Source organism: Anomaloglossus baeobatrachus, unplaced genomic scaffold, assembly GCF_048569485.1.
Source record: "Anomaloglossus baeobatrachus isolate aAnoBae1 unplaced genomic scaffold, aAnoBae1.hap1 Scaffold_3469, whole genome shotgun sequence".
Classification (NCBI taxonomy): domain Eukaryota; kingdom Metazoa; phylum Chordata; class Amphibia; order Anura; family Aromobatidae; genus Anomaloglossus; species Anomaloglossus baeobatrachus.
Window position 1 is genome coordinate 37,867 of NW_027442834.1, and position 25,049 is coordinate 62,915.

General features: G+C 47.0%; 19 non-coding genes and 2 pseudogenes across 19 annotated transcripts; all 21 read right to left on the reverse strand.

The window, feature by feature from the left end:
- Positions 1–26: 26 nt before the first annotated feature.
- On the reverse strand, positions 27–217 carry LOC142272259 (U2 spliceosomal RNA). Its single transcript, XR_012737157.1, has one exon. It is a non-coding gene; the product is annotated as a U2 spliceosomal RNA (small nuclear RNA).
- Positions 218–1,334: 1,117 nt separating this feature from the next.
- On the reverse strand, positions 1,335–1,525 carry LOC142272260 (U2 spliceosomal RNA). Its single transcript, XR_012737158.1, has one exon. It is a non-coding gene; the product is annotated as a U2 spliceosomal RNA (small nuclear RNA).
- A 1,117-nt stretch (positions 1,526–2,642) lies between these two features.
- LOC142272261 (U2 spliceosomal RNA) lies at positions 2,643–2,833 on the reverse strand. The gene has a single exon (XR_012737159.1). It is a non-coding gene; the product is annotated as a U2 spliceosomal RNA (small nuclear RNA).
- Positions 2,834–3,950: 1,117 nt separating this feature from the next.
- LOC142272228 (U2 spliceosomal RNA) lies at positions 3,951–4,148 on the reverse strand. Its single transcript, XR_012737134.1, has one exon. It is a non-coding gene; the product is annotated as a U2 spliceosomal RNA (small nuclear RNA).
- A 1,293-nt stretch (positions 4,149–5,441) lies between these two features.
- Positions 5,442–5,632, reverse strand: LOC142272262 (U2 spliceosomal RNA). The gene has a single exon (XR_012737160.1). It is a non-coding gene; the product is annotated as a U2 spliceosomal RNA (small nuclear RNA).
- A 1,117-nt stretch (positions 5,633–6,749) lies between these two features.
- Positions 6,750–6,934, reverse strand: LOC142272227 (U2 spliceosomal RNA). Its single transcript, XR_012737133.1, has one exon. It is a non-coding gene; the product is annotated as a U2 spliceosomal RNA (small nuclear RNA).
- Positions 6,935–6,999: 65 nt separating this feature from the next.
- On the reverse strand, positions 7,000–7,139 carry LOC142272235 (U2 spliceosomal RNA; annotated as a pseudogene).
- Positions 7,140–8,256: 1,117 nt separating this feature from the next.
- On the reverse strand, positions 8,257–8,447 carry LOC142272263 (U2 spliceosomal RNA). Its single transcript, XR_012737161.1, has one exon. It is a non-coding gene; the product is annotated as a U2 spliceosomal RNA (small nuclear RNA).
- A 1,117-nt stretch (positions 8,448–9,564) lies between these two features.
- LOC142272264 (U2 spliceosomal RNA) lies at positions 9,565–9,755 on the reverse strand. Its single transcript, XR_012737162.1, has one exon. It is a non-coding gene; the product is annotated as a U2 spliceosomal RNA (small nuclear RNA).
- A 1,117-nt stretch (positions 9,756–10,872) lies between these two features.
- LOC142272265 (U2 spliceosomal RNA) lies at positions 10,873–11,063 on the reverse strand. The gene has a single exon (XR_012737163.1). It is a non-coding gene; the product is annotated as a U2 spliceosomal RNA (small nuclear RNA).
- Positions 11,064–12,180: 1,117 nt separating this feature from the next.
- On the reverse strand, positions 12,181–12,371 carry LOC142272267 (U2 spliceosomal RNA). Its single transcript, XR_012737164.1, has one exon. It is a non-coding gene; the product is annotated as a U2 spliceosomal RNA (small nuclear RNA).
- A 1,117-nt stretch (positions 12,372–13,488) lies between these two features.
- On the reverse strand, positions 13,489–13,679 carry LOC142272268 (U2 spliceosomal RNA). The gene has a single exon (XR_012737165.1). It is a non-coding gene; the product is annotated as a U2 spliceosomal RNA (small nuclear RNA).
- Positions 13,680–14,796: 1,117 nt separating this feature from the next.
- Positions 14,797–14,987, reverse strand: LOC142272269 (U2 spliceosomal RNA). The gene has a single exon (XR_012737166.1). It is a non-coding gene; the product is annotated as a U2 spliceosomal RNA (small nuclear RNA).
- A 1,117-nt stretch (positions 14,988–16,104) lies between these two features.
- LOC142272271 (U2 spliceosomal RNA) lies at positions 16,105–16,295 on the reverse strand. Its single transcript, XR_012737168.1, has one exon. It is a non-coding gene; the product is annotated as a U2 spliceosomal RNA (small nuclear RNA).
- A 1,117-nt stretch (positions 16,296–17,412) lies between these two features.
- Positions 17,413–17,603, reverse strand: LOC142272272 (U2 spliceosomal RNA). Its single transcript, XR_012737169.1, has one exon. It is a non-coding gene; the product is annotated as a U2 spliceosomal RNA (small nuclear RNA).
- Positions 17,604–18,720: 1,117 nt separating this feature from the next.
- LOC142272273 (U2 spliceosomal RNA) lies at positions 18,721–18,911 on the reverse strand. The gene has a single exon (XR_012737170.1). It is a non-coding gene; the product is annotated as a U2 spliceosomal RNA (small nuclear RNA).
- Positions 18,912–20,028: 1,117 nt separating this feature from the next.
- LOC142272274 (U2 spliceosomal RNA) lies at positions 20,029–20,219 on the reverse strand. The gene has a single exon (XR_012737171.1). It is a non-coding gene; the product is annotated as a U2 spliceosomal RNA (small nuclear RNA).
- Positions 20,220–21,336: 1,117 nt separating this feature from the next.
- LOC142272226 (U2 spliceosomal RNA) lies at positions 21,337–21,532 on the reverse strand. Its single transcript, XR_012737132.1, has one exon. It is a non-coding gene; the product is annotated as a U2 spliceosomal RNA (small nuclear RNA).
- Positions 21,533–22,229: 697 nt separating this feature from the next.
- On the reverse strand, positions 22,230–22,371 carry LOC142272234 (U2 spliceosomal RNA; annotated as a pseudogene).
- A 1,117-nt stretch (positions 22,372–23,488) lies between these two features.
- LOC142272275 (U2 spliceosomal RNA) lies at positions 23,489–23,679 on the reverse strand. Its single transcript, XR_012737172.1, has one exon. It is a non-coding gene; the product is annotated as a U2 spliceosomal RNA (small nuclear RNA).
- Positions 23,680–24,796: 1,117 nt separating this feature from the next.
- On the reverse strand, positions 24,797–24,987 carry LOC142272276 (U2 spliceosomal RNA). The gene has a single exon (XR_012737173.1). It is a non-coding gene; the product is annotated as a U2 spliceosomal RNA (small nuclear RNA).
- Positions 24,988–25,049: the final 62 nt, after the last annotated feature.

Genomic DNA, 25,049 nt, shown 5'->3' on the forward strand with positions numbered 1-25,049 from the left:
GTTCTGCTTTTGGAAACTGGGTTAAGAAGGGGTGCACCGTTCCTGGAGGTACTGCAATACCAGGTCAATGCGTGGAGTGGACAGAGCAAGCTCTTTTTCCATCTCCCTGTTCTAAAAATCCATTTAATATATGGTCCCCAGATAGGGGACGTATCAGATATTAAACTGATAAGAACAGATACTACACTTGATCTTAGCCAAAAGGCCGAGAAGCGATAACCAGAATTGGTTTGGGCCTCGAGTGGCACCCTGGCCTATGCCGGACACATCTTAGGAAGAGAGAGCGAGAGGGAGACAAACCCACGCCTACACAAGACATTTTGTCACCCAAGCCAACCCTTGAAAAGGCTGCTTTGCAGAGCAAAAACAAGAAGAATGGTGCGTTTTGCAGCCGCCGCCCACTGCAATGAATCTGAATAACTCCTCCTTTAGGGCGCAAGCAACTCCCCTCCCCCTTGCAGTCTTTCCAATTCACGATACAAAAAGACGGACAGGACAGGTTGCCTGACTTTCCGTCACTGCCACCCTTTGCCATCCTTACCCGTAGAAAGCCCTTTCATCATCCCCAAACCCTAATCTTTTCCCTTTCCTTCCCAGCCCCCAAACCCTGCCCTCTGTACCTTTCTCACCACCCGCTTCCCTTCTCCTGTCATCCCCCTACCACCCGGGAAAAAAAGAGATTGCCCCCTCCTTCCACTAGCCCACCCTCCCACCCAAAGAACAACTTCTTCTGCGCAGCTTGTTTTCTAGGCAGCAGCGCTATTGTGATGTCATCGGGGGGCATTGTGACAAGCCGCCAGTGTTCCGTCTCTTCATGTTGTGCACTGTTCAAACCGAAAATACATCAACAGGCAGGCTACAGAAAAGCTTACTAACAAAGGTTAGAGAGGGGCTTTCTCAGAGGGCTTTTTACAGTTTGTCTATTCCCAATTAGCCGGTTTAGTATACTTAATGAAAGTACTAATTCTTTCATAGGCCGCCCATTCTTAGTATTTGACGTTCAGGTAACAACAGGTAACTTTATTTGGAGTGGAAGCAGAGAGATAACACCAGATGCCAATTGTAGATCCTCTCACACCTGTGGTCACTGCAGCATCTGACTCCACTTTGTCCAAAAGGGATCTATTCCATTCAATTACACATGATCTAGATTAGACTGACAACAAGATACTGCACGGGACATAGCAGAGTTGGTGAAGTTGAGTGGTGATGAGTTTGCTATTTGGATGAATAAAGCAAGTAAAAAGTGTGTTAGATAAAAATTCATTTCAATTCGCTAATCGGGCTAATATGAATCAGGTGAATCGAGTTCTGCTTTTGGAAACTGGGTTAAGAAGGGGTGCACCGTTCCTGGAGGTACTGCAATACCAGGTCAATGCGTGGAGTGGACAGAGCAAGCTCTTTTTCCATCTCCCTGTTCTAAAAATCCATTTAATATATGGTCCCCAGATAGGGGACGTATCAGATATTAAACTGATAAGAACAGATACTACACTTGATCTTAGCCAAAAGGCCGAGAAGCGATAACCAGAATTGGTTTGGGCCTCGAGTGGCACCCTGGCCTATGCCGGACACATCTTAGGGAGAGAGAGCGAGAGGGAGACAAACCCACGCCTACACAAGACATTTTGTCACCCAAGCCAACCCTTGAAAAGGCTGCTTTGCAGAGCAAAAACAAGAAGAATGGTGCGTTTTGCAGCCGCCGCCCACTGCAATGAATCTGAATAACTCCTCCTTTAGGGCGCAAGCAACTCCCCTCCCCCTTGCAGTCTTTCCAATTCACGATACAAAAAGACGGACAGGACAGGTTGCCTGACTTTCCGTCACTGCCACCCTTTGCCATCCTTACCCGTAGAAAGCCCTTTCATCATCCCCAAACCCTAATCTTTTCCCTTTCCTTCCCAGCCCCCAAACCCTGCCCTCTGTACCTTTCTCACCACCCGCTTCCCTTCTCCTGTCATCCCCCTACCACCCGGGAAAAAAAGAGATTGCCCCCTCCTTCCACTAGCCCACCCTCCCACCCAAAGAACAACTTCTTCTGCGCAGCTTGTTTTCTAGGCAGCAGCGCTATTGTGATGTCATCGGGGGGCATTGTGACAAGCCGCCAGTGTTCCGTCTCTTCATGTTGTGCACTGTTCAAACCGAAAATACATCAACAGGCAGGCTACAGAAAAGCTTACTAACAAAGGTTAGAGAGGGGCTTTCTCAGAGGGCTTTTTACAGTTTGTCTATTCCCAATTAGCCGGTTTAGTATACTTAATGAAAGTACTAATTCTTTCATAGGCCGCCCATTCTTAGTATTTGACGTTCAGGTAACAACAGGTAACTTTATTTGGAGTGGAAGCAGAGAGATAACACCAGATGCCAATTGTAGATCCTCTCACACCTGTGGTCACTGCAGCATCTGACTCCACTTTGTCCAAAAGGGATCTATTCCATTCAATTACACATGATCTAGATTAGACTGACAACAAGATACTGCACGGGACATAGCAGAGTTGGTGAAGTTGAGTGGTGATGAGTTTGCTATTTGGATGAATAAAGCAAGTAAAAAGTGTGTTAGATAAAAATTCATTTCAATTCGCTAATCGGGCTAATATGAATCAGGTGAATCGAGTTCTGCTTTTGGAAACTGGGTTAAGAAGGGGTGCACCGTTCCTGGAGGTACTGCAATACCAGGTCAATGCGTGGAGTGGACAGAGCAAGCTCTTTTTCCATCTCCCTGTTCTAAAAATCCATTTAATATATGGTCCCCAGATAGGGGACGTATCAGATATTAAACTGATAAGAACAGATACTACACTTGATCTTAGCCAAAAGGCCGAGAAGCGATAACCAGAATTGGTTTGGGCCTCGAGTGGCACCCTGGCCTATGCCGGACACATCTTAGGGAGAGAGAGCGAGAGGGAGACAAACCCACGCCTACACAAGACATTTTGTCACCCAAGCCAACCCTTGAAAAGGCTGCTTTGCAGAGCAAAAACAAGAAGAATGGTGCGTTTTGCAGCCGCCGCCCACTGCAATGAATCTGAATAACTCCTCCTTTAGGGCGCAAGCAACTCCCCTCCCCCTTGCAGTCTTTCCAATTCACGATACAAAAAGACGGACAGGACAGGTTGCCTGACTTTCCGTCACTGCCACCCTTTGCCATCCTTACCCGTAGAAAGCCCTTTCATCATCCCCAAACCCTAATCTTTTCCCTTTCCTTCCCAGCCCCCAAACCCTGCCCTCTGTACCTTTCTCACCACCCGCTTCCCTTCTCCTGTCATCCCCCTACCACCCGGGAAAAAAAGAGATTGCCCCCTCCTTCCACTAGCCCACCCTCCCACCCAAAGAACAACTTCTTCTGCGCAGCTTGTTTTCTAGGCAGCAGCGCTATTGTGATGTCATCGGGGGGCATTGTGACAAGCCGCCAGTGTTCCGTCTCTTCATGTTGTGCACTGTTCAAACCGAAAATACATCAACAGGCAGGCTACAGAAAAGCTTACTAACAAAGGTTAGAGAGGGGCTTTCTCAGAGGGCTTTTTACAGTTTGTCTATTCCCAATTAGCCGGTTTAGTATACTTAATGAAAGTACTAATTCTTTCATAGGCCGCCCATTCTTAGTATTTGACGTTCAGGTAACAACAGGTAACTTTATTTGGAGTGGAAGCAGAGAGATAACACCAGATGCCAATTGTAGATCCTCTCACACCTGTGGTCACTGCAGCATCTGACTCCACTTTGTCCAAAAGGGATCTATTCCATTCAATTACACATGATCTAGATTAGACTGACAACAAGATACTGCACGGGACATAGCAGAGTTGGTGAAGTTGAGTGGTGATGAGTTTGCTATTTGGATGAATAAAGCAAGTAAAAAGTGTGTTAGATAAAAATTCATTTCAATTCGCTAATCGGGCTAATATGAATCAGGTGAATCGAGTTCTGCTTTTGGAAACTGGGTTAAGAAGGGGTGCACCGTTCCTGGAGGTACTGCAATACCAGGTCAATGCGTGGAGTGGACAGAGCAAGCTCTTTTTCCATCTCCCTGTTCTAAAAATCCATTTAATATATGGTCCCCAGATAGGGGACGTATCAGATATTAAACTGATAAGAACAGATTTTTTTTTTTTTTTTTTTTTTTGAAGGATGAGTTTGAAAATAATAAAGTGACCGCCTCTCGTTGCCCAGATAACTGTCCGTCACAAGAGGGCTATGACATCCTACGATGCACACTCCCCCAAGGCCAGCAGTTGTGCAATACCCTGGCACCTTTCAGCACCAACCAAGGTAGTACCCTCCCAAACTACACTTGATCTTAGCCAAAAGGCCGAGAAGTGATAACCAGAATTGGTTTGGGCCTCGAGTGGCACCCTGGCCTATGCCGGACACATCTTAGGGAGAGAGAGCGAGAGGGAGACAAACCCACGCCTACACAAGACATTTTGTCACCCAAGCCAACCCTTGAAAAGGCTGCTTTGCAGAGCAAAAACAAGAAGAATGGTGCGTTTTGCAGCCGCCGCCCACTGCAATGAATCTGAATAACTCCTCCTTTAGGGCGCAAGCAACTCCCCTCCCCCTTGCAGTCTTTCCAATTCACGATACAAAAAGACGGACAGGACAGGTTGCCTGACTTTCCGTCACTGCCACCCTTTGCCATCCTTACCCGTAGAAAGCCCTTTCATCATCCCCAAACCCTAATCTTTTCCCTTTCCTTCCCAGCCCCCAAACCCTGCCCTCTGTACCTTTCTCACCACCCGCTTCCCTTCTCCTGTCATCCCCCTACCACCCGGGAAAAAAAGAGATTGCCCCCTCCTTCCACTAGCCCACCCTCCCACCCAAAGAACAACTTCTTCTGCGCAGCTTGTTTTCTAGGCAGCAGCGCTATTGTGATGTCATCGGGGGGCATTGTGACAAGCCGCCAGTGTTCCGTCTCTTCATGTTGTGCACTGTTCAAACCGAAAATACATCAACAGGCAGGCTACAGAAAAGCTTACTAACAAAGGTTAGAGAGGGGCTTTCTCAGAGGGCTTTTTACAGTTTGTCTATTCCCAATTAGCCGGTTTAGTATACTTAATGAAAGTACTAATTCTTTCATAGGCCGCCCATTCTTAGTATTTGACGTTCAGGTAACAACAGGTAACTTTATTTGGAGTGGAAGCAGAGAGATAACACCAGATGCCAATTGTAGATCCTCTCACACCTGTGGTCACTGCAGCATCTGACTCCACTTTGTCCAAAAGGGATCTATTCCATTCAATTACACATGATCTAGATTAGACTGACAACAAGATACTGCACGGGACATAGCAGAGTTGGTGAAGTTGAGTGGTGATGAGTTTGCTATTTGGATGAATAAAGCAAGTAAAAAGTGTGTTAGATAAAAATTCATTTCAATTCGCTAATCGGGCTAATATGAATCAGGTGAATCGAGTTCTGCTTTTGGAAACTGGGTTAAGAAGGGGTGCACCGTTCCTGGAGGTACTGCAATACCAGGTCAATGCGTGGAGTGGACAGAGCAAGCTCTTTTTCCATCTCCCTGTTCTAAAAATCCATTTAATATATGGTCCCCAGATAGGGGACGTATCAGATATTAAACTGATAAGAACAGATACTACACTTGATCTTAGCCAAAAGGCCGAGAAGCGATAACCAGAATTGGTTTGGGCCTCGAGTGGCACCCTGGCCTATGCCGGACACATCTTAGGGAGAGAGAGCGAGAGGGAGACAAACCCACGCCTACACAAGACATTTTGTCACCCAAGCCAACCCTTGAAAAGGCTGCTTTGCAGAGCAAAAACAAGAAGAATGGTGCGTTTTGCAGCCGCCGCCCACTGCAATGAATCTGAATAACTCCTCCTTTAGGGCGCAAGCAACTCCCCTCCCCCTTGCAGTCTTTCCAATTCACGATACAAAAAGACGGACAGGACAGGTTGCCTGACTTTCCGTCACTGCCACCCTTTGCCATCCTTACCCGTAGAAAGCCCTTTCATCATCCCCAAACCCTAATCTTTTCCCTTTCCTTCCCAGCCCCCAAACCCTGCCCTCTGTACCTTTCTCACCACCCGCTTCCCTTCTCCTGTCATCCCCCTACCACCCGGGAAAAAAAGAGATTGCCCCCTCCTTCCACTAGCCCACCCTCCCACCCAAAGAACAACTTCTTCTGCGCAGCTTGTTTTCTAGGCAGCAGCGCTATTGTGATGTCATCGGGGGGCATTGTGACAAGCCGCCAGTGTTCCGTCTCTTCATGTTGTGCACTGTTCAAACCGAAAATACATCAACAGGCAGGCTACAGAAAAGCTTACTAACAAAGGTTAGAGAGGGGCTTTCTCAGAGGGCTTTTTACAGTTTGTCTATTCCCAATTAGCCGGTTTAGTATACTTAATGAAAGTACTAATTCTTTCATAGGCCGCCCATTCTTAGTATTTGACGTTCAGGTAACAACAGGTAACTTTATTTGGAGTGGAAGCAGAGAGATAACACCAGATGCCAATTGTAGATCCTCTCACACCTGTGGTCACTGCAGCATCTGACTCCACTTTGTCCAAAAGGGATCTATTCCATTCAATTACACATGATCTAGATTAGACTGACAACAAGATACTGCACGGGACATAGCAGAGTTGGTGAAGTTGAGTGGTGATGAGTTTGCTATTTGGATGAATAAAGCAAGTAAAAAGTGTGTTAGATAAAAATTCATTTCAATTCGCTAATCGGGCTAATATGAATCAGGTGAATCGAGTTCTGCTTTTGGAAACTGGGTTAAGAAGGGGTGCACCGTTCCTGGAGGTACTGCAATACCAGGTCAATGCGTGGAGTGGACAGAGCAAGCTCTTTTTCCATCTCCCTGTTCTAAAAATCCATTTAATATATGGTCCCCAGATAGGGGACGTATCAGATATTAAACTGATAAGAACAGATGAGATTACATCCGCAATTTTCAGAAAACGGTCATCGGCCACCACACAAAAGCGCAGTGCCGCAGGTGATCGCCTCCCGAGCCCAGGAACCACCAGCCATAAGGGGACGTAAGCACCAAAAGGCGCAACAATCCCAGAGGCCGGCGGTTGTGCAAGCCCGGGCCCCTCCCAGCCAAGACCAAGGCAAACACAATGAAGGAACTACACTTGATCTTAGCCAAAAGGCCGAGAAGCGATAACCAGAATTGGTTTGGGCCTCGAGTGGCACCCTGGCCTATGCCGGACACATCTTAGGGAGAGAGAGCGAGAGGGAGACAAACCCACGCCTACACAAGACATTTTGTCACCCAAGCCAACCCTTGAAAAGGCTGCTTTGCAGAGCAAAAACAAGAAGAATGGTGCGTTTTGCAGCCGCCGCCCACTGCAATGAATCTGAATAACTCCTCCTTTAGGGCGCAAGCAACTCCCCTCCCCCTTGCAGTCTTTCCAATTCACGATACAAAAAGACGGACAGGACAGGTTGCCTGACTTTCCGTCACTGCCACCCTTTGCCATCCTTACCCGTAGAAAGCCCTTTCATCATCCCCAAACCCTAATCTTTTCCCTTTCCTTCCCAGCCCCCAAACCCTGCCCTCTGTACCTTTCTCACCACCCGCTTCCCTTCTCCTGTCATCCCCCTACCACCCGGGAAAAAAAGAGATTGCCCCCTCCTTCCACTAGCCCACCCTCCCACCCAAAGAACAACTTCTTCTGCGCAGCTTGTTTTCTAGGCAGCAGCGCTATTGTGATGTCATCGGGGGGCATTGTGACAAGCCGCCAGTGTTCCGTCTCTTCATGTTGTGCACTGTTCAAACCGAAAATACATCAACAGGCAGGCTACAGAAAAGCTTACTAACAAAGGTTAGAGAGGGGCTTTCTCAGAGGGCTTTTTACAGTTTGTCTATTCCCAATTAGCCGGTTTAGTATACTTAATGAAAGTACTAATTCTTTCATAGGCCGCCCATTCTTAGTATTTGACGTTCAGGTAACAACAGGTAACTTTATTTGGAGTGGAAGCAGAGAGATAACACCAGATGCCAATTGTAGATCCTCTCACACCTGTGGTCACTGCAGCATCTGACTCCACTTTGTCCAAAAGGGATCTATTCCATTCAATTACACATGATCTAGATTAGACTGACAACAAGATACTGCACGGGACATAGCAGAGTTGGTGAAGTTGAGTGGTGATGAGTTTGCTATTTGGATGAATAAAGCAAGTAAAAAGTGTGTTAGATAAAAATTCATTTCAATTCGCTAATCGGGCTAATATGAATCAGGTGAATCGAGTTCTGCTTTTGGAAACTGGGTTAAGAAGGGGTGCACCGTTCCTGGAGGTACTGCAATACCAGGTCAATGCGTGGAGTGGACAGAGCAAGCTCTTTTTCCATCTCCCTGTTCTAAAAATCCATTTAATATATGGTCCCCAGATAGGGGACGTATCAGATATTAAACTGATAAGAACAGATACTACACTTGATCTTAGCCAAAAGGCCGAGAAGCGATAACCAGAATTGGTTTGGGCCTCGAGTGGCACCCTGGCCTATGCCGGACACATCTTAGGGAGAGAGAGCGAGAGGGAGACAAACCCACGCCTACACAAGACATTTTGTCACCCAAGCCAACCCTTGAAAAGGCTGCTTTGCAGAGCAAAAACAAGAAGAATGGTGCGTTTTGCAGCCGCCGCCCACTGCAATGAATCTGAATAACTCCTCCTTTAGGGCGCAAGCAACTCCCCTCCCCCTTGCAGTCTTTCCAATTCACGATACAAAAAGACGGACAGGACAGGTTGCCTGACTTTCCGTCACTGCCACCCTTTGCCATCCTTACCCGTAGAAAGCCCTTTCATCATCCCCAAACCCTAATCTTTTCCCTTTCCTTCCCAGCCCCCAAACCCTGCCCTCTGTACCTTTCTCACCACCCGCTTCCCTTCTCCTGTCATCCCCCTACCACCCGGGAAAAAAAGAGATTGCCCCCTCCTTCCACTAGCCCACCCTCCCACCCAAAGAACAACTTCTTCTGCGCAGCTTGTTTTCTAGGCAGCAGCGCTATTGTGATGTCATCGGGGGGCATTGTGACAAGCCGCCAGTGTTCCGTCTCTTCATGTTGTGCACTGTTCAAACCGAAAATACATCAACAGGCAGGCTACAGAAAAGCTTACTAACAAAGGTTAGAGAGGGGCTTTCTCAGAGGGCTTTTTACAGTTTGTCTATTCCCAATTAGCCGGTTTAGTATACTTAATGAAAGTACTAATTCTTTCATAGGCCGCCCATTCTTAGTATTTGACGTTCAGGTAACAACAGGTAACTTTATTTGGAGTGGAAGCAGAGAGATAACACCAGATGCCAATTGTAGATCCTCTCACACCTGTGGTCACTGCAGCATCTGACTCCACTTTGTCCAAAAGGGATCTATTCCATTCAATTACACATGATCTAGATTAGACTGACAACAAGATACTGCACGGGACATAGCAGAGTTGGTGAAGTTGAGTGGTGATGAGTTTGCTATTTGGATGAATAAAGCAAGTAAAAAGTGTGTTAGATAAAAATTCATTTCAATTCGCTAATCGGGCTAATATGAATCAGGTGAATCGAGTTCTGCTTTTGGAAACTGGGTTAAGAAGGGGTGCACCGTTCCTGGAGGTACTGCAATACCAGGTCAATGCGTGGAGTGGACAGAGCAAGCTCTTTTTCCATCTCCCTGTTCTAAAAATCCATTTAATATATGGTCCCCAGATAGGGGACGTATCAGATATTAAACTGATAAGAACAGATACTACACTTGATCTTAGCCAAAAGGCCGAGAAGCGATAACCAGAATTGGTTTGGGCCTCGAGTGGCACCCTGGCCTATGCCGGACACATCTTAGGGAGAGAGAGCGAGAGGGAGACAAACCCACGCCTACACAAGACATTTTGTCACCCAAGCCAACCCTTGAAAAGGCTGCTTTGCAGAGCAAAAACAAGAAGAATGGTGCGTTTTGCAGCCGCCGCCCACTGCAATGAATCTGAATAACTCCTCCTTTAGGGCGCAAGCAACTCCCCTCCCCCTTGCAGTCTTTCCAATTCACGATACAAAAAGACGGACAGGACAGGTTGCCTGACTTTCCGTCACTGCCACCCTTTGCCATCCTTACCCGTAGAAAGCCCTTTCATCATCCCCAAACCCTAATCTTTTCCCTTTCCTTCCCAGCCCCCAAACCCTGCCCTCTGTACCTTTCTCACCACCCGCTTCCCTTCTCCTGTCATCCCCCTACCACCCGGGAAAAAAAGAGATTGCCCCCTCCTTCCACTAGCCCACCCTCCCACCCAAAGAACAACTTCTTCTGCGCAGCTTGTTTTCTAGGCAGCAGCGCTATTGTGATGTCATCGGGGGGCATTGTGACAAGCCGCCAGTGTTCCGTCTCTTCATGTTGTGCACTGTTCAAACCGAAAATACATCAACAGGCAGGCTACAGAAAAGCTTACTAACAAAGGTTAGAGAGGGGCTTTCTCAGAGGGCTTTTTACAGTTTGTCTATTCCCAATTAGCCGGTTTAGTATACTTAATGAAAGTACTAATTCTTTCATAGGCCGCCCATTCTTAGTATTTGACGTTCAGGTAACAACAGGTAACTTTATTTGGAGTGGAAGCAGAGAGATAACACCAGATGCCAATTGTAGATCCTCTCACACCTGTGGTCACTGCAGCATCTGACTCCACTTTGTCCAAAAGGGATCTATTCCATTCAATTACACATGATCTAGATTAGACTGACAACAAGATACTGCACGGGACATAGCAGAGTTGGTGAAGTTGAGTGGTGATGAGTTTGCTATTTGGATGAATAAAGCAAGTAAAAAGTGTGTTAGATAAAAATTCATTTCAATTCGCTAATCGGGCTAATATGAATCAGGTGAATCGAGTTCTGCTTTTGGAAACTGGGTTAAGAAGGGGTGCACCGTTCCTGGAGGTACTGCAATACCAGGTCAATGCGTGGAGTGGACAGAGCAAGCTCTTTTTCCATCTCCCTGTTCTAAAAATCCATTTAATATATGGTCCCCAGATAGGGGACGTATCAGATATTAAACTGATAAGAACAGATACTACACTTGATCTTAGCCAAAAGGCCGAGAAGCGATAACCAGAATTGGTTTGGGCCTCGAGTGGCACCCTGGCCTATGCCGGACACATCTTAGGGAGAGAGAGCGAGAGGGAGACAAACCCACGCCTACACAAGACATTTTGTCACCCAAGCCAACCCTTGAAAAGGCTGCTTTGCAGAGCAAAAACAAGAAGAATGGTGCGTTTTGCAGCCGCCGCCCACTGCAATGAATCTGAATAACTCCTCCTTTAGGGCGCAAGCAACTCCCCTCCCCCTTGCAGTCTTTCCAATTCACGATACAAAAAGACGGACAGGACAGGTTGCCTGACTTTCCGTCACTGCCACCCTTTGCCATCCTTACCCGTAGAAAGCCCTTTCATCATCCCCAAACCCTAATCTTTTCCCTTTCCTTCCCAGCCCCCAAACCCTGCCCTCTGTACCTTTCTCACCACCCGCTTCCCTTCTCCTGTCATCCCCCTACCACCCGGGAAAAAAAGAGATTGCCCCCTCCTTCCACTAGCCCACCCTCCCACCCAAAGAACAACTTCTTCTGCGCAGCTTGTTTTCTAGGCAGCAGCGCTATTGTGATGTCATCGGGGGGCATTGTGACAAGCCGCCAGTGTTCCGTCTCTTCATGTTGTGCACTGTTCAAACCGAAAATACATCAACAGGCAGGCTACAGAAAAGCTTACTAACAAAGGTTAGAGAGGGGCTTTCTCAGAGGGCTTTTTACAGTTTGTCTATTCCCAATTAGCCGGTTTAGTATACTTAATGAAAGTACTAATTCTTTCATAGGCCGCCCATTCTTAGTATTTGACGTTCAGGTAACAACAGGTAACTTTATTTGGAGTGGAAGCAGAGAGATAACACCAGATGCCAATTGTAGATCCTCTCACACCTGTGGTCACTGCAGCATCTGACTCCACTTTGTCCAAAAGGGATCTATTCCATTCAATTACACATGATCTAGATTAGACTGACAACAAGATACTGCACGGGACATAGCAGAGTTGGTGAAGTTGAGTGGTGATGAGTTTGCTATTTGGATGAATAAAGCAAGTAAAAAGTGTGTTAGATAAAAATTCATTTCAATTCGCTAATCGGGCTAATATGAATCAGGTGAATCGAGTTCTGCTTTTGGAAACTGGGTTAAGAAGGGGTGCACCGTTCCTGGAGGTACTGCAATACCAGGTCAATGCGTGGAGTGGACAGAGCAAGCTCTTTTTCCATCTCCCTGTTCTAAAAATCCATTTAATATATGGTCCCCAGATAGGGGACGTATCAGATATTAAACTGATAAGAACAGATACTACACTTGATCTTAGCCAAAAGGCCGAGAAGCGATAACCAGAATTGGTTTGGGCCTCGAGTGGCACCCTGGCCTATGCCGGACACATCTTAGGGAGAGAGAGCGAGAGGGAGACAAACCCACGCCTACACAAGACATTTTGTCACCCAAGCCAACCCTTGAAAAGGCTGCTTTGCAGAGCAAAAACAAGAAGAATGGTGCGTTTTGCAGCCGCCGCCCACTGCAATGAATCTGAATAACTCCTCCTTTAGGGCGCAAGCAACTCCCCTCCCCCTTGCAGTCTTTCCAATTCACGATACAAAAAGACGGACAGGACAGGTTGCCTGACTTTCCGTCACTGCCACCCTTTGCCATCCTTACCCGTAGAAAGCCCTTTCATCATCCCCAAACCCTAATCTTTTCCCTTTCCTTCCCAGCCCCCAAACCCTGCCCTCTGTACCTTTCTCACCACCTGCTTCCCTTCTCCTGTCATCCCCCTACCACCCGGGAAAAAAAGAGATTGCCCCCTCCTTCCACTAGCCCACCCTCCCACCCAAAGAACAACTTCTTCTGCGCAGCTTGTTTTCTAGGCAGCAGCGCTATTGTGATGTCATCGGGGGGCATTGTGACAAGCCGCCAGTGTTCCGTCTCTTCATGTTGTGCACTGTTCAAACCGAAAATACATCAACAGGCAGGCTACAGAAAAGCTTACTAACAAAGGTTAGAGAGGGGCTTTCTCAGAGGGCTTTTTACAGTTTGTCTATTCCCAATTAGCCGGTTTAGTATACTTAATGAAAGTACTAATTCTTTCATAGGCCGCCCATTCTTAGTATTTGACGTTCAGGTAACAACAGGTAACTTTATTTGGAGTGGAAGCAGAGAGATAACACCAGATGCCAATTGTAGATCCTCTCACACCTGTGGTCACTGCAGCATCTGACTCCACTTTGTCCAAAAGGGATCTATTCCATTCAATTACACATGATCTAGATTAGACTGACAACAAGATACTGCACGGGACATAGCAGAGTTGGTGAAGTTGAGTGGTGATGAGTTTGCTATTTGGATGAATAAAGCAAGTAAAAAGTGTGTTAGATAAAAATTCATTTCAATTCGCTAATCGGGCTAATATGAATCAGGTGAATCGAGTTCTGCTTTTGGAAACTGGGTTAAGAAGGGGTGCACCGTTCCTGGAGGTACTGCAATACCAGGTCAATGCGTGGAGTGGACAGAGCAAGCTCTTTTTCCATCTCCCTGTTCTAAAAATCCATTTAATATATGGTCCCCAGATAGGGGACGTATCAGATATTAAACTGATAAGAACAGATACTACACTTGATCTTAGCCAAAAGGCCGAGAAGCGATAACCAGAATTGGTTTGGGCCTCGAGTGGCACCCTGGCCTATGCCGGACACATCTTAGGGAGAGAGAGCGAGAGGGAGACAAACCCACGCCTACACAAGACATTTTGTCACCCAAGCCAACCCTTGAAAAGGCTGCTTTGCAGAGCAAAAACAAGAAGAATGGTGCGTTTTGCAGCCGCCGCCCACTGCAATGAATCTGAATAACTCCTCCTTTAGGGCGCAAGCAACTCCCCTCCCCCTTGCAGTCTTTCCAATTCACGATACAAAAAGACGGACAGGACAGGTTGCCTGACTTTCCGTCACTTCCACCCTTTGCCATCCTTACCCGTAGAAAGCCCTTTCATCATCCCCAAACCCTAATCTTTTCCCTTTCCTTCCCAGCCCCCAAACCCTGCCCTCTGTACCTTTCTCACCACCCGCTTCCCTTCTCCTGTCATCCCCCTACCACCCGGGAAAAAAAGAGATTGCCCCCTCCTTCCACTAGCCCACCCTCCCACCCAAAGAACAACTTCTTCTGCGCAGCTTGTTTTCTAGGCAGCAGCGCTATTGTGATGTCATCGGGGGGCATTGTGACAAGCCGCCAGTGTTCCGTCTCTTCATGTTGTGCACTGTTCAAACCGAAAATACATCAACAGGCAGGCTACAGAAAAGCTTACTAACAAAGGTTAGAGAGGGGCTTTCTCAGAGGGCTTTTTACAGTTTGTCTATTCCCAATTAGCCGGTTTAGTATACTTAATGAAAGTACTAATTCTTTCATAGGCCGCCCATTCTTAGTATTTGACGTTCAGGTAACAACAGGTAACTTTATTTGGAGTGGAAGCAGAGAGATAACACCAGATGCCAATTGTAGATCCTCTCACACCTGTGGTCACTGCAGCATCTGACTCCACTTTGTCCAAAAGGGATCTATTCCATTCAATTACACATGATCTAGATTAGACTGACAACAAGATACTGCACGGGACATAGCAGAGTTGGTGAAGTTGAGTGGTGATGAGTTTGCTATTTGGATGAATAAAGCAAGTAAAAAGTGTGTTAGATAAAAATTAATTTCAATTCGCTAATCGGGCTAATATGAATCAGGTGAATCGAGTTCTGCTTTTGGAAACTGGGTTAAGAAGGGGTGCACCGTTCCTGGAGGTACTGCAATACCAGGTCAATGCGTGGAGTGGACAGAGCAAGCTCTTTTTCCATCTCCCTGTTCTAAAAATCCATTTAATATATGGTCCCCAGATAGGGGACGTATCAGATATTAAACTGATAAGAACAGATACTACACTTGATCTTAGCCAAAAGGCCGAGAAGCGATAACCAGAATTGGTTTGGGCCTCGAGTGGCACCCTGGCCTATGCCGGACACATCTTAGGGAGAGAGAGCGAGAGGGAGACAAACCCACGCCTACACAAGACATTTTGTCACCCAAGCCAACCCTTGAAAAGGCTGCTTTGCAGAGCAAAAACAAGAAGAATGGTGCGTTTTGCAGCCGCCGCCCACTGCAATGAATCTGAATAACTCCTCCTTTAGGGCGCAAGCAACTCCCCTCCCCCTTGCAGTCTTTCCAATTCACGATACAAAAAGACGGACAGGACAGGTTGCCTGACTTTCCGTCACTGCCACCCTTTGCCATCCTTACCCGTAGAAAGCCCTTTCATCATCCCCAAACCCTAATCTTTTCCCTTTCCTTCCCAGCCCCCAAACCCTGCCCTCTGTACCTTTCTCACCACCCGCTTCCCTTCTCCTGTCATCCCCCTACCACCCGGGAAAAAAAGAGATTGCCCCCTCCTTCCACTAGCCCACCCTCCCACCCAAAGAACAACTTCTTCTGCGCAGCTTGTTTTCTAGGCAGCAGCGCTATTGTGATGTCATCGGGGGGCATTGTGACAAGCCGCCAGTGTTCCGTCTCTTCATGTTGTGCACTGTTCAAACCGAAAATACATCAACAGGCAGGCTACAGAAAAGCTTACTAACAAAGGTTAGAGAGGGGCTTTCTCAGAGGGCTTTTTACAGTTTGTCTATTCCCAATTAGCCGGTTTAGTATACTTAATGAAAGTACTAATTCTTTCATAGGCCGCCCATTCTTAGTATTTGACGTTCAGGTAACAACAGGTAACTTTATTTGGAGTGGAAGCAGAGAGATAACACCAGATGCCAATTGTAGATCCTCTCACACCTGTGGTCACTGCAGCATCTGACTCCACTTTGTCCAAAAGGGATCTATTCCATTCAATTACACATGATCTAGATTAGACTGACAACAAGATACTGCACGGGACATAGCAGAGTTGGTGAAGTTGAGTGGTGATGAGTTTGCTATTTGGATGAATAAAGCAAGTAAAAAGTGTGTTAGATAAAAATTCATTTCAATTCGCTAATCGGGCTAATATGAATCAGGTGAATCGAGTTCTGCTTTTGGAAACTGGGTTAAGAAGGGGTGCACCGTTCCTGGAGGTACTGCAATACCAGGTCAATGCGTGGAGTGGACAGAGCAAGCTCTTTTTCCATCTCCCTGTTCTAAAAATCCATTTAATATATGGTCCCCAGATAGGGGACGTATCAGATATTAAACTGATAAGAACAGATACTACACTTGATCTTAGCCAAAAGGCCGAGAAGCGATAACCAGAATTGGTTTGGGCCTCGAGTGGCACCCTGGCCTATGCCGGACACATCTTAGGGAGAGAGAGCGAGAGGGAGACAAACCCACGCCTACACAAGACATTTTGTCACCCAAGCCAACCCTTGAAAAGGCTGCTTTGCAGAGCAAAAACAAGAAGAATGGTGCGTTTTGCAGCCGCCGCCCACTGCAATGAATCTGAATAACTCCTCCTTTAGGGCGCAAGCAACTCCCCTCCCCCTTGCAGTCTTTCCAATTCACGATACAAAAAGACGGACAGGACAGGTTGCCTGACTTTCCGTCACTGCCACCCTTTGCCATCCTTACCCGTAGAAAGCCCTTTCATCATCCCCAAACCCTAATCTTTTCCCTTTCCTTCCCAGCCCCCAAACCCTGCCCTCTGTACCTTTCTCACCACCCGCTTCCCTTCTCCTGTCATCCCCCTACCACCCGGGAAAAAAAGAGATTGCCCCCTCCTTCCACTAGCCCACCCTCCCACCCAAAGAACAACTTCTTCTGCGCAGCTTGTTTTCTAGGCAGCAGCGCTATTGTGATGTCATCGGGGGGCATTGTGACAAGCCGCCAGTGTTCCGTCTCTTCATGTTGTGCACTGTTCAAACCGAAAATACATCAACAGGCAGGCTACAGAAAAGCTTACTAACAAAGGTTAGAGAGGGGCTTTCTCAGAGGGCTTTTTACAGTTTGTCTATTCCCAATTAGCCGGTTTAGTATACTTAATGAAAGTACTAATTCTTTCATAGGCCGCCCATTCTTAGTATTTGACGTTCAGGTAACAACAGGTAACTTTATTTGGAGTGGAAGCAGAGAGATAACACCAGATGCCAATTGTAGATCCTCTCACACCTGTGGTCACTGCAGCATCTGACTCCACTTTGTCCAAAAGGGATCTATTCCATTCAATTACACATGATCTAGATTAGACTGACAACAAGATACTGCACGGGACATAGCAGAGTTGGTGAAGTTGAGTGGTGATGAGTTTGCTATTTGGATGAATAAAGCAAGTAAAAAGTGTGTTAGATAAAAATTCATTTCAATTCGCTAATCGGGCTAATATGAATCAGGTGAATCGAGTTCTGCTTTTGGAAACTGGGTTAAGAAGGGGTGCACCGTTCCTGGAGGTACTGCAATACCAGGTCAATGCGTGGAGTGGACAGAGCAAGCTCTTTTTCCATCTCCCTGTTCTAAAAATCCATTTAATATATGGTCCCCAGATAGGGGACGTATCAGATATTAAACTGATAAGAACAGATACTACACTTGATCTTAGCCAAAAGGCCGAGAAGCGATAACCAGAATTGGTTTGGGCCTCGAGTGGCACCCTGGCCTATGCCGGACACATCTTAGGGAGAGAGAGCGAGAGGGAGACAAACCCACGCCTACACAAGACATTTTGTCACCCAAGCCAACCCTTGAAAAGGCTGCTTTGCAGAGCAAAAACAAGAAGAATGGTGCGTTTTGCAGCCGCCGCCCACTGCAATGAATCTGAATAACTCCTCCTTTAGGGCGCAAGCAACTCCCCTCCCCCTTGCAGTCTTTCCAATTCACGATACAAAAAGACGGACAGGACAGGTTGCCTGACTTTCCGTCACTGCCACCCTTTGCCATCCTTACCCGTAGAAAGCCCTTTCATCATCCCCAAACCCTAATCTTTTCCCTTTCCTTCCCAGCCCCCAAACCCTGCCCTCTGTACCTTTCTCACCACCCGCTTCCCTTCTCCTGTCATCCCCCTACCACCCGGGAAAAAAAGAGATTGCCCCCTCCTTCCACTAGCCCACCCTCCCACCCAAAGAACAACTTCTTCTGCGCAGCTTGTTTTCTAGGCAGCAGCGCTATTGTGATGTCATCGGGGGGCATTGTGACAAGCCGCCAGTGTTCCGTCTCTTCATGTTGTGCACTGTTCAAACCGAAAATACATCAACAGGCAGGCTACAGAAAAGCTTACTAACAAAGGTTAGAGAGGGGCTTTCTCAGAGGGCTTTTTACAGTTTGTCTATTCCCAATTAGCCGGTTTAGTATACTTAATGAAAGTACTAATTCTTTCATAGGCCGCCCATTCTTAGTATTTGACGTTCAGGTAACAACAGGTAACTTTATTTGGAGTGGAAGCAGAGAGATAACACCAGATGCCAATTGTAGATCCTCTCACACCTGTGGTCACTGCAGCATCTGACTCCACTTTGTCCAAAAGGGATCTATTCCATTCAATTACACATGATCTAGATTAGACTGACAACAAGATACTGCACGGGACATAGCAGAGTTGGTGAAGTTGAGTGGTGATGAGTTTGCTATTTGGATGAATAAAGCAAGTAAAAAGTGTGTTAGATAAAAATTCATTTCAATTCGCTAATCGGGCTAATATGAATCAGGTGAATCGAGTTCTGCTTTTGGAAACTGGGTTAAGAAGGGGTGCACCGTTCCTGGAGGTACTGCAATACCAGGTCAATGCGTGGAGTGGACAGAGCAAGCTCTTTTTCCATCTCCCTGTTCTAAAAATCCATTTAATATATGGTCCCCAGATAGGGGACGTATCAGATATTAAACTGATAAGAACAGATACTACACTTGATCTTAGCCAAAAGGCCGAGAAGCGATAACCAGAATTGGTTTGGGCCTCGAGTGGCACCCTGGCCTATGCCGGACACATCTTAGGGAGAGAGAGCGAGAGGGAGACAAACCCACGCCTACACAAGACATTTTGTCACCCAAGCCAACCCTTGAAAAGGCTGCTTTGCAGAGCAAAAACAAGAAGAATGGTGCGTTTTGCAGCCGCCGCCCACTGCAATGAATCTGAATAACTCCTCCTTTAGGGCGCAAGCAACTCCCCTCCCCCTTGCAGTCTTTCCAATTCACGATACAAAAAGACGGACAGGACAGGTTGCCTGACTTTCTGTCACTGCCACCCTTTGCCATCCTTACCCGTAGAAAGCCCTTTCATCATCCCCAAACCCTAATCTTTTCCCTTTCCTTCCCAGCCCCCAAACCCTGCCCTCTGTACCTTTCTCACCACCCGCTTCCCTTCTCCTGTCATCCCCCTACCACCCGGGAAAAAAAGAGATTGCCCCCTCCTTCCACTAGCCCACCCTCCCACCCAAAGAACAACTTCTTCTGCGCAGCTTGTTTTCTAGGCAGCAGCGCTATTGTGATGTCATCGGGGGGCATTGTGACAAGCCGCCAGTGTTCCGTCTCTTCATGTTGTGCACTGTTCAAACCGAAAATACATCAACAGGCAGGCTACAGAAAAGCTTACTAACAAAGGTTAGAGAGGGGCTTTCTCAGAGGGCTTTTTACAGTTTGTCTATTCCCAATTAGCCGGTTTAGTATACTTAATGAAAGTACTAATTCTTTCATAGGCCGCCCATTCTTAGTATTTGACGTTCAGGTAACAACAGGTAACTTTATTTGGAGTGGAAGCAGAGAGATAACACCAGATGCCAATTGTAGATCCTCTCACACCTGTGGTCACTGCAGCATCTGACTCCACTTTGTCCAAAAGGGATCTATTCCATTCAATTACACATGATCTAGATTAGACTGACAACAAGATACTGCACGGGACATAGCAGAGTTGGTGAAGTTGAGTGGTGATGAGTTTGCTATTTGGATGAATAAAGCAAGTAAAAAGTGTGTTAGATAAAAATTAATTTCAATTCGCTAATCGGGCTAATATGAATCAGGTGAATCGAGTTCTGCTTTTGGAAACTGGGTTAAGAAGGGGTGCACCGTTCCTGGAGGTACTGCAATACCAGGTCAATGCGTGGAGTGGACAGAGCAAGCTCTTTTTCCATCTCCCTGTTCTAAAAATCCATTTAATATATGGTCCCCAGATAGGGGACGTATCAGATATTAAACTGATAAGAACAGATACTACACTTGATCTTAGCCAAAAGGCCGAGAAGCGATAACCAGAATTGGTTTGGGCCTCGAGTGGCACCCTGGCCTATGCCGGACACATCTTAGGGAGAGAGAGCGAGAGGGAGACAAACCCACGCCTACACAAGACATTTTGTCACCCAAGCCAACCCTTGAAAAGGCTGCTTTGCAGAGCAAAAACAAGAAGAATGGTGCGTTTTGCAGCCGCCGCCCACTGCAATGAATCTGAATAACTCCTCCTTTAGGGCGCAAGCAACTCCCCTCCCCCTTGCAGTCTTTCCAATTCACGATACAAAAAGACGGACAGGACAGGTTGCCTGACTTTCCGTCACTGCCACCCTTTGCCATCCTTACCCGTAGAAAGCCCTTTCATCATCCCCAAACCCTAATCTTTTCCCTTTCCTTCCCAGCCCCCAAACCCTGCCCTCTGTACCTTTCTCACCACCCGCTTCCCTTCTCCTGTCATCCCCCTACCACCCGGGAAAAAAAGAGATTGCCCCCTCCTTCCACTAGCCCACCCTCCCACCCAAAGAACAACTTCTTCTGCGCAGCTTGTTTTCTAGGCAGCAGCGCTATTGTGATGTCATCGGGGGGCATTGTGACAAGCCGCCAGTGTTCCGTCTCTTCATGTTGTGCACTGTTCAAACCGAAAATACATCAACAGGCAGGCTACAGAAAAGCTTACTAACAAAGGTTAGAGAGGGGCTTTCTCAGAGGGCTTTTTACAGTTTGTCTATTCCCAATTAGCCGGTTTAGTATACTTAATGAAAGTACTAATTCTTTCATAGGCCGCCCATTCTTAGTATTTGACGTTCAGGTAACAACAGGTAACTTTATTTGGAGTGGAAGCAGAGAGATAACACCAGATGCCAATTGTAGATCCTCTCACACCTGTGGTCACTGCAGCATCTGACTCCACTTTGTCCAAAAGGGATCTATTCCATTCAATTACACATGATCTAGATTAGACTGACAACAAGATACTGCACGGGACATAGCAGAGTTGGTGAAGTTGAGTGGTGATGAGTTTGCTATTTGGATGAATAAAGCAAGTAAAAAGTGTGTTAGATAAAAATTCATTTCAATTCGCTAATCGGGCTAATATGAATCAGGTGAATCGAGTTCTGCTTTTGGAAACTGGGTTAAGAAGGGGTGCACCGTTCCTGGAGGTACTGCAATACCAGGTCAATGCGTGGAGTGGACAGAGCAAGCTCTTTTTCCATCTCCCTGTTCTAAAAATCCATTTAATATATGGTCCCCAGATAGGGGACGTATCAGATATTAAACTGATAAGAACAGATTTTTGATTTAATGAAGCTTTCCAAAGCACCGCAAAAATGCATGACCGAAGTCACACCAAAAACAGTGCAAAGGCTAGGATTCGTGTGGACCCCTCCGTGAGAAGAGGATCCCCAAAAATCAACCCCGTCCCTCCGAGCCAGAAGGCCACAGCGAGGGTCAGGGATCTTCGGTGCTCCCCCAAGCCGAAGCCTGGTTGAGCCTTGTTGTTGCTCCCAGCGTCCACCGAGGCATCTTACCCAAGTGGAGTAGGGAGCTACTAGTCGTTGGTTTCGCAGCCGAGACTGCCCGGACCGTCAACCGGTGTTGGTTTCTCAGCCCAAGGCTGACCGGACCTCCAACCGGGTGTTGGTTTCTCAGCCCAAGGCTGACCGGACCTCCAACCGGGTGTTGGTTTCTCAGCCCAAGGCTAACCGGACCTCCAACCGGGTGTTGGTTTCTCAGCCAAAGCTGACCCGGACCTCCAACCGGGTGTTGGTTTCTCAGCCCAAAGCTGACCGGACTTCCGACCGGGATTATAAAAATTTCCCTTCTTAGCCAGAAGGCCAGGATAGGGCAATATGCTTGGAAAGTATGAATAGGCAAGGCGCGGCGTGCGACAGAGTCTGAGGCTTACCAGGGTCCCAACCTAGCAAGTTCAGACTCCCTCCAGGGTGTCCATTCCTGGGGCACATTGCACCATAACCCCCACACTTACTCAGTCTAATAGCCTCAATCCTGGTAGGGCCATGGTTTCCTCTAGATGGATATACTATCCTCCCAAAGTACTAACAAGTGCAACCTTCCAGTGTGCATTGCATCATTGTACTAAGGTGGCCGGAGCCTTAAACCACCTTTTCGAACAATACTACACTTGATCTTAGCCAAAAGGCCGAGAAGCGATAACCAGAATTGGTTTGGGCCTCGAGTGGCACCCTGGCCTATGCCGGACACATCTTAGGGAGAGAGAGCGAGAGGGAGACAAACCCACGCCTACACAAGACATTTTGTCACCCAAGCCAACCCTTGAAAAGGCTGCTTTGCAGAGCAAAAACAAGAAGAATGGTGCGTTTTGCAGCCGCCGCCCACTGCAATGAATCTGAATAACTCCTCCTTTAGGGCGCAAGCAACTCCCCTCCCCCTTGCAGTCTTTCCAATTCACGATACAAAAAGACGGACAGGACAGGTTGCCTGACTTTCCGTCACTGCCACCCTTTGCCATCCTTACCCGTAGAAAGCCCTTTCATCATCCCCAAACCCTAATCTTTTCCCTTTCCTTCCCAGCCCCCAAACCCTGCCCTCTGTACCTTTCTCACCACCCGCTTCCCTTCTCCTGTCATCCCCCTACCACCCGGGAAAAAAAGAGATTGCCCCCTCCTTCCACTAGCCCACCCTCCCACCCAAAGAACAACTTCTTCTGCGCAGCTTGTTTTCTAGGCAGCAGCGCAATTGTGATGTCATCGGGGGGCATTGTGACAAGCCGCCAGTGTTCCGTCTCTTCATGTTGTGCACTGTTCAAACCGAAAATACATCAACAGGCAGGCTACAGAAAAGCTTACTAACAAAGGTTAGAGAGGGGCTTTCTCAGAGGGCTTTTTACAGTTTGTCTATTCCCAATTAGCCGGTTTAGTATACTTAATGAAAGTACTAATTCTTTCATAGGCCGCCCATTCTTAGTATTTGACGTTCAGGTAACAACAGGTAACTTTATTTGGAGTGGAAGCAGAGAGATAACACCAGATGCCAATTGTAGATCCTCTCACACCTGTGGTCACTGCAGCATCTGACTCCACTTTGTCCAAAAGGGATCTATTCCATTCAATTACACATGATCTAGATTAGACTGACAACAAGATACTGCACGGGACATAGCAGAGTTGGTGAAGTTGAGTGGTGATGAGTTTGCTATTTGGATGAATAAAGCAAGTAAAAAGTGTGTTAGATAAAAATTCATTTCAATTCGCTAATCGGGCTAATATGAATCAGGTGAATCGAGTTCTGCTTTTGGAAACTGGGTTAAGAAGGGGTGCACCGTTCCTGGAGGTACTGCAATACCAGGTCAATGCGTGGAGTGGACAGAGCAAGCTCTTTTTCCATCTCCCTGTTCTAAAAATCCATTTAATATATGGTCCCCAGATAGGGGACGTATCAGATATTAAACTGATAAGAACAGATACTACACTTGATCTTAGCCAAAAGGCCGAGAAGCGATAACCAGAATTGGTTTGGGCCTCGAGTGGCACCCTGGCCTATGCCGGACACATCTTAGGGAGAGAGAGCGAGAGGGAGACAAACCCACGCCTACACAAGACATTTTGTCACCCAAGCCAACCCTTGAAAAGGCTGCTTTGCAGAGCAAAAACAAGAAGAATGGTGCGTTTTGCAGCCGCCGCCCACTGCAATGAATCTGAATAACTCCTCCTTTAGGGCGCAAGCAACTCCCCTCCCCCTTGCAGTCTTTCCAATTCACGATACAAAAAGACGGACAGGACAGGTTGCCTGACTTTCCGTCACTGCCACCCTTTGCCATCCTTACCCGTAGAAAGCCCTTTCATCATCCCCAAACCCTAATCTTTTCCCTTTCCTTCCCAGCCCCCAAACCCTGCCCTCTGTACCTTTCTCACCACCCGCTTCCCTTCTCCTGTCATCCCCCTACCACCCGGGAAAAAAAGAGATTGCCCCCTCCTTCCACTAGCCCACCCTCCCACCCAAAGAACAACTTCTTCTGCGCAGCTTGTTTTCTAGGCAGCAGCGCTATTGTGATGTCATCGGGGGGCATTGTGACAAGCCGCCAGTGTTCCGTCTCTTCATGTTGTGCACTGTTCAAACCGAAAATACATCAACAGGCAGGCTACAGAAAAGCTTACTAACAAAGGTTAGAGAGGGGCTTTCTCAGAGGGCTTTTTACAGTTTGTCTATTCCCAATTAGCCGGTTTAGTATACTTAATGAAAGTACTAATTCTTTCATAGGCCGCCCATTCTTAGTATTTGACGTTCAGGTAACAACAGGTAACTTTATTTGGAGTGGAAGCAGAGAGATAACACCAGATGCCAATTGTAGATCCTCTCACACCTGTGGTCACTGCAGCATCTGACTCCACTTTGTCCAAAAGGGATCTATTCCATTCAATTACACATGATCTAGATTAGACTGACAACAAGATACTGCACGGGACATAGCAGAGTTGGTGAAGTTGAGTGGTGATGAGTTTGCTATTTGGATGAATAAAGCAAGTAAAAAGTGTGTTAGATAAAAATTCATTTCAATTCGCTAATCGGGCTAATATGAATCAGGTGAATCGAGTTCTGCTTTTGGAAACTGGGTTAAGAAGGGGTGCACCGTTCCTGGAGGTACTGCAATACCAGGTCAATGCGTGGAGTGGACAGAGCAAGCTCTTTTTCCATCTCCCTGTTCTAAAAATCCATTTAATATATGGTCCCCAGATAGGGGACGTATCAGATATTAAACTGATAAGAACAGATACTACACTTGATCTTAGCCAAAAGGCCGAGAAGCGATAACCAGAATTGGTTTGGGCCTCGAGTGGCACCCTGGCCTATGCCGGACACATCTTAGGGAGA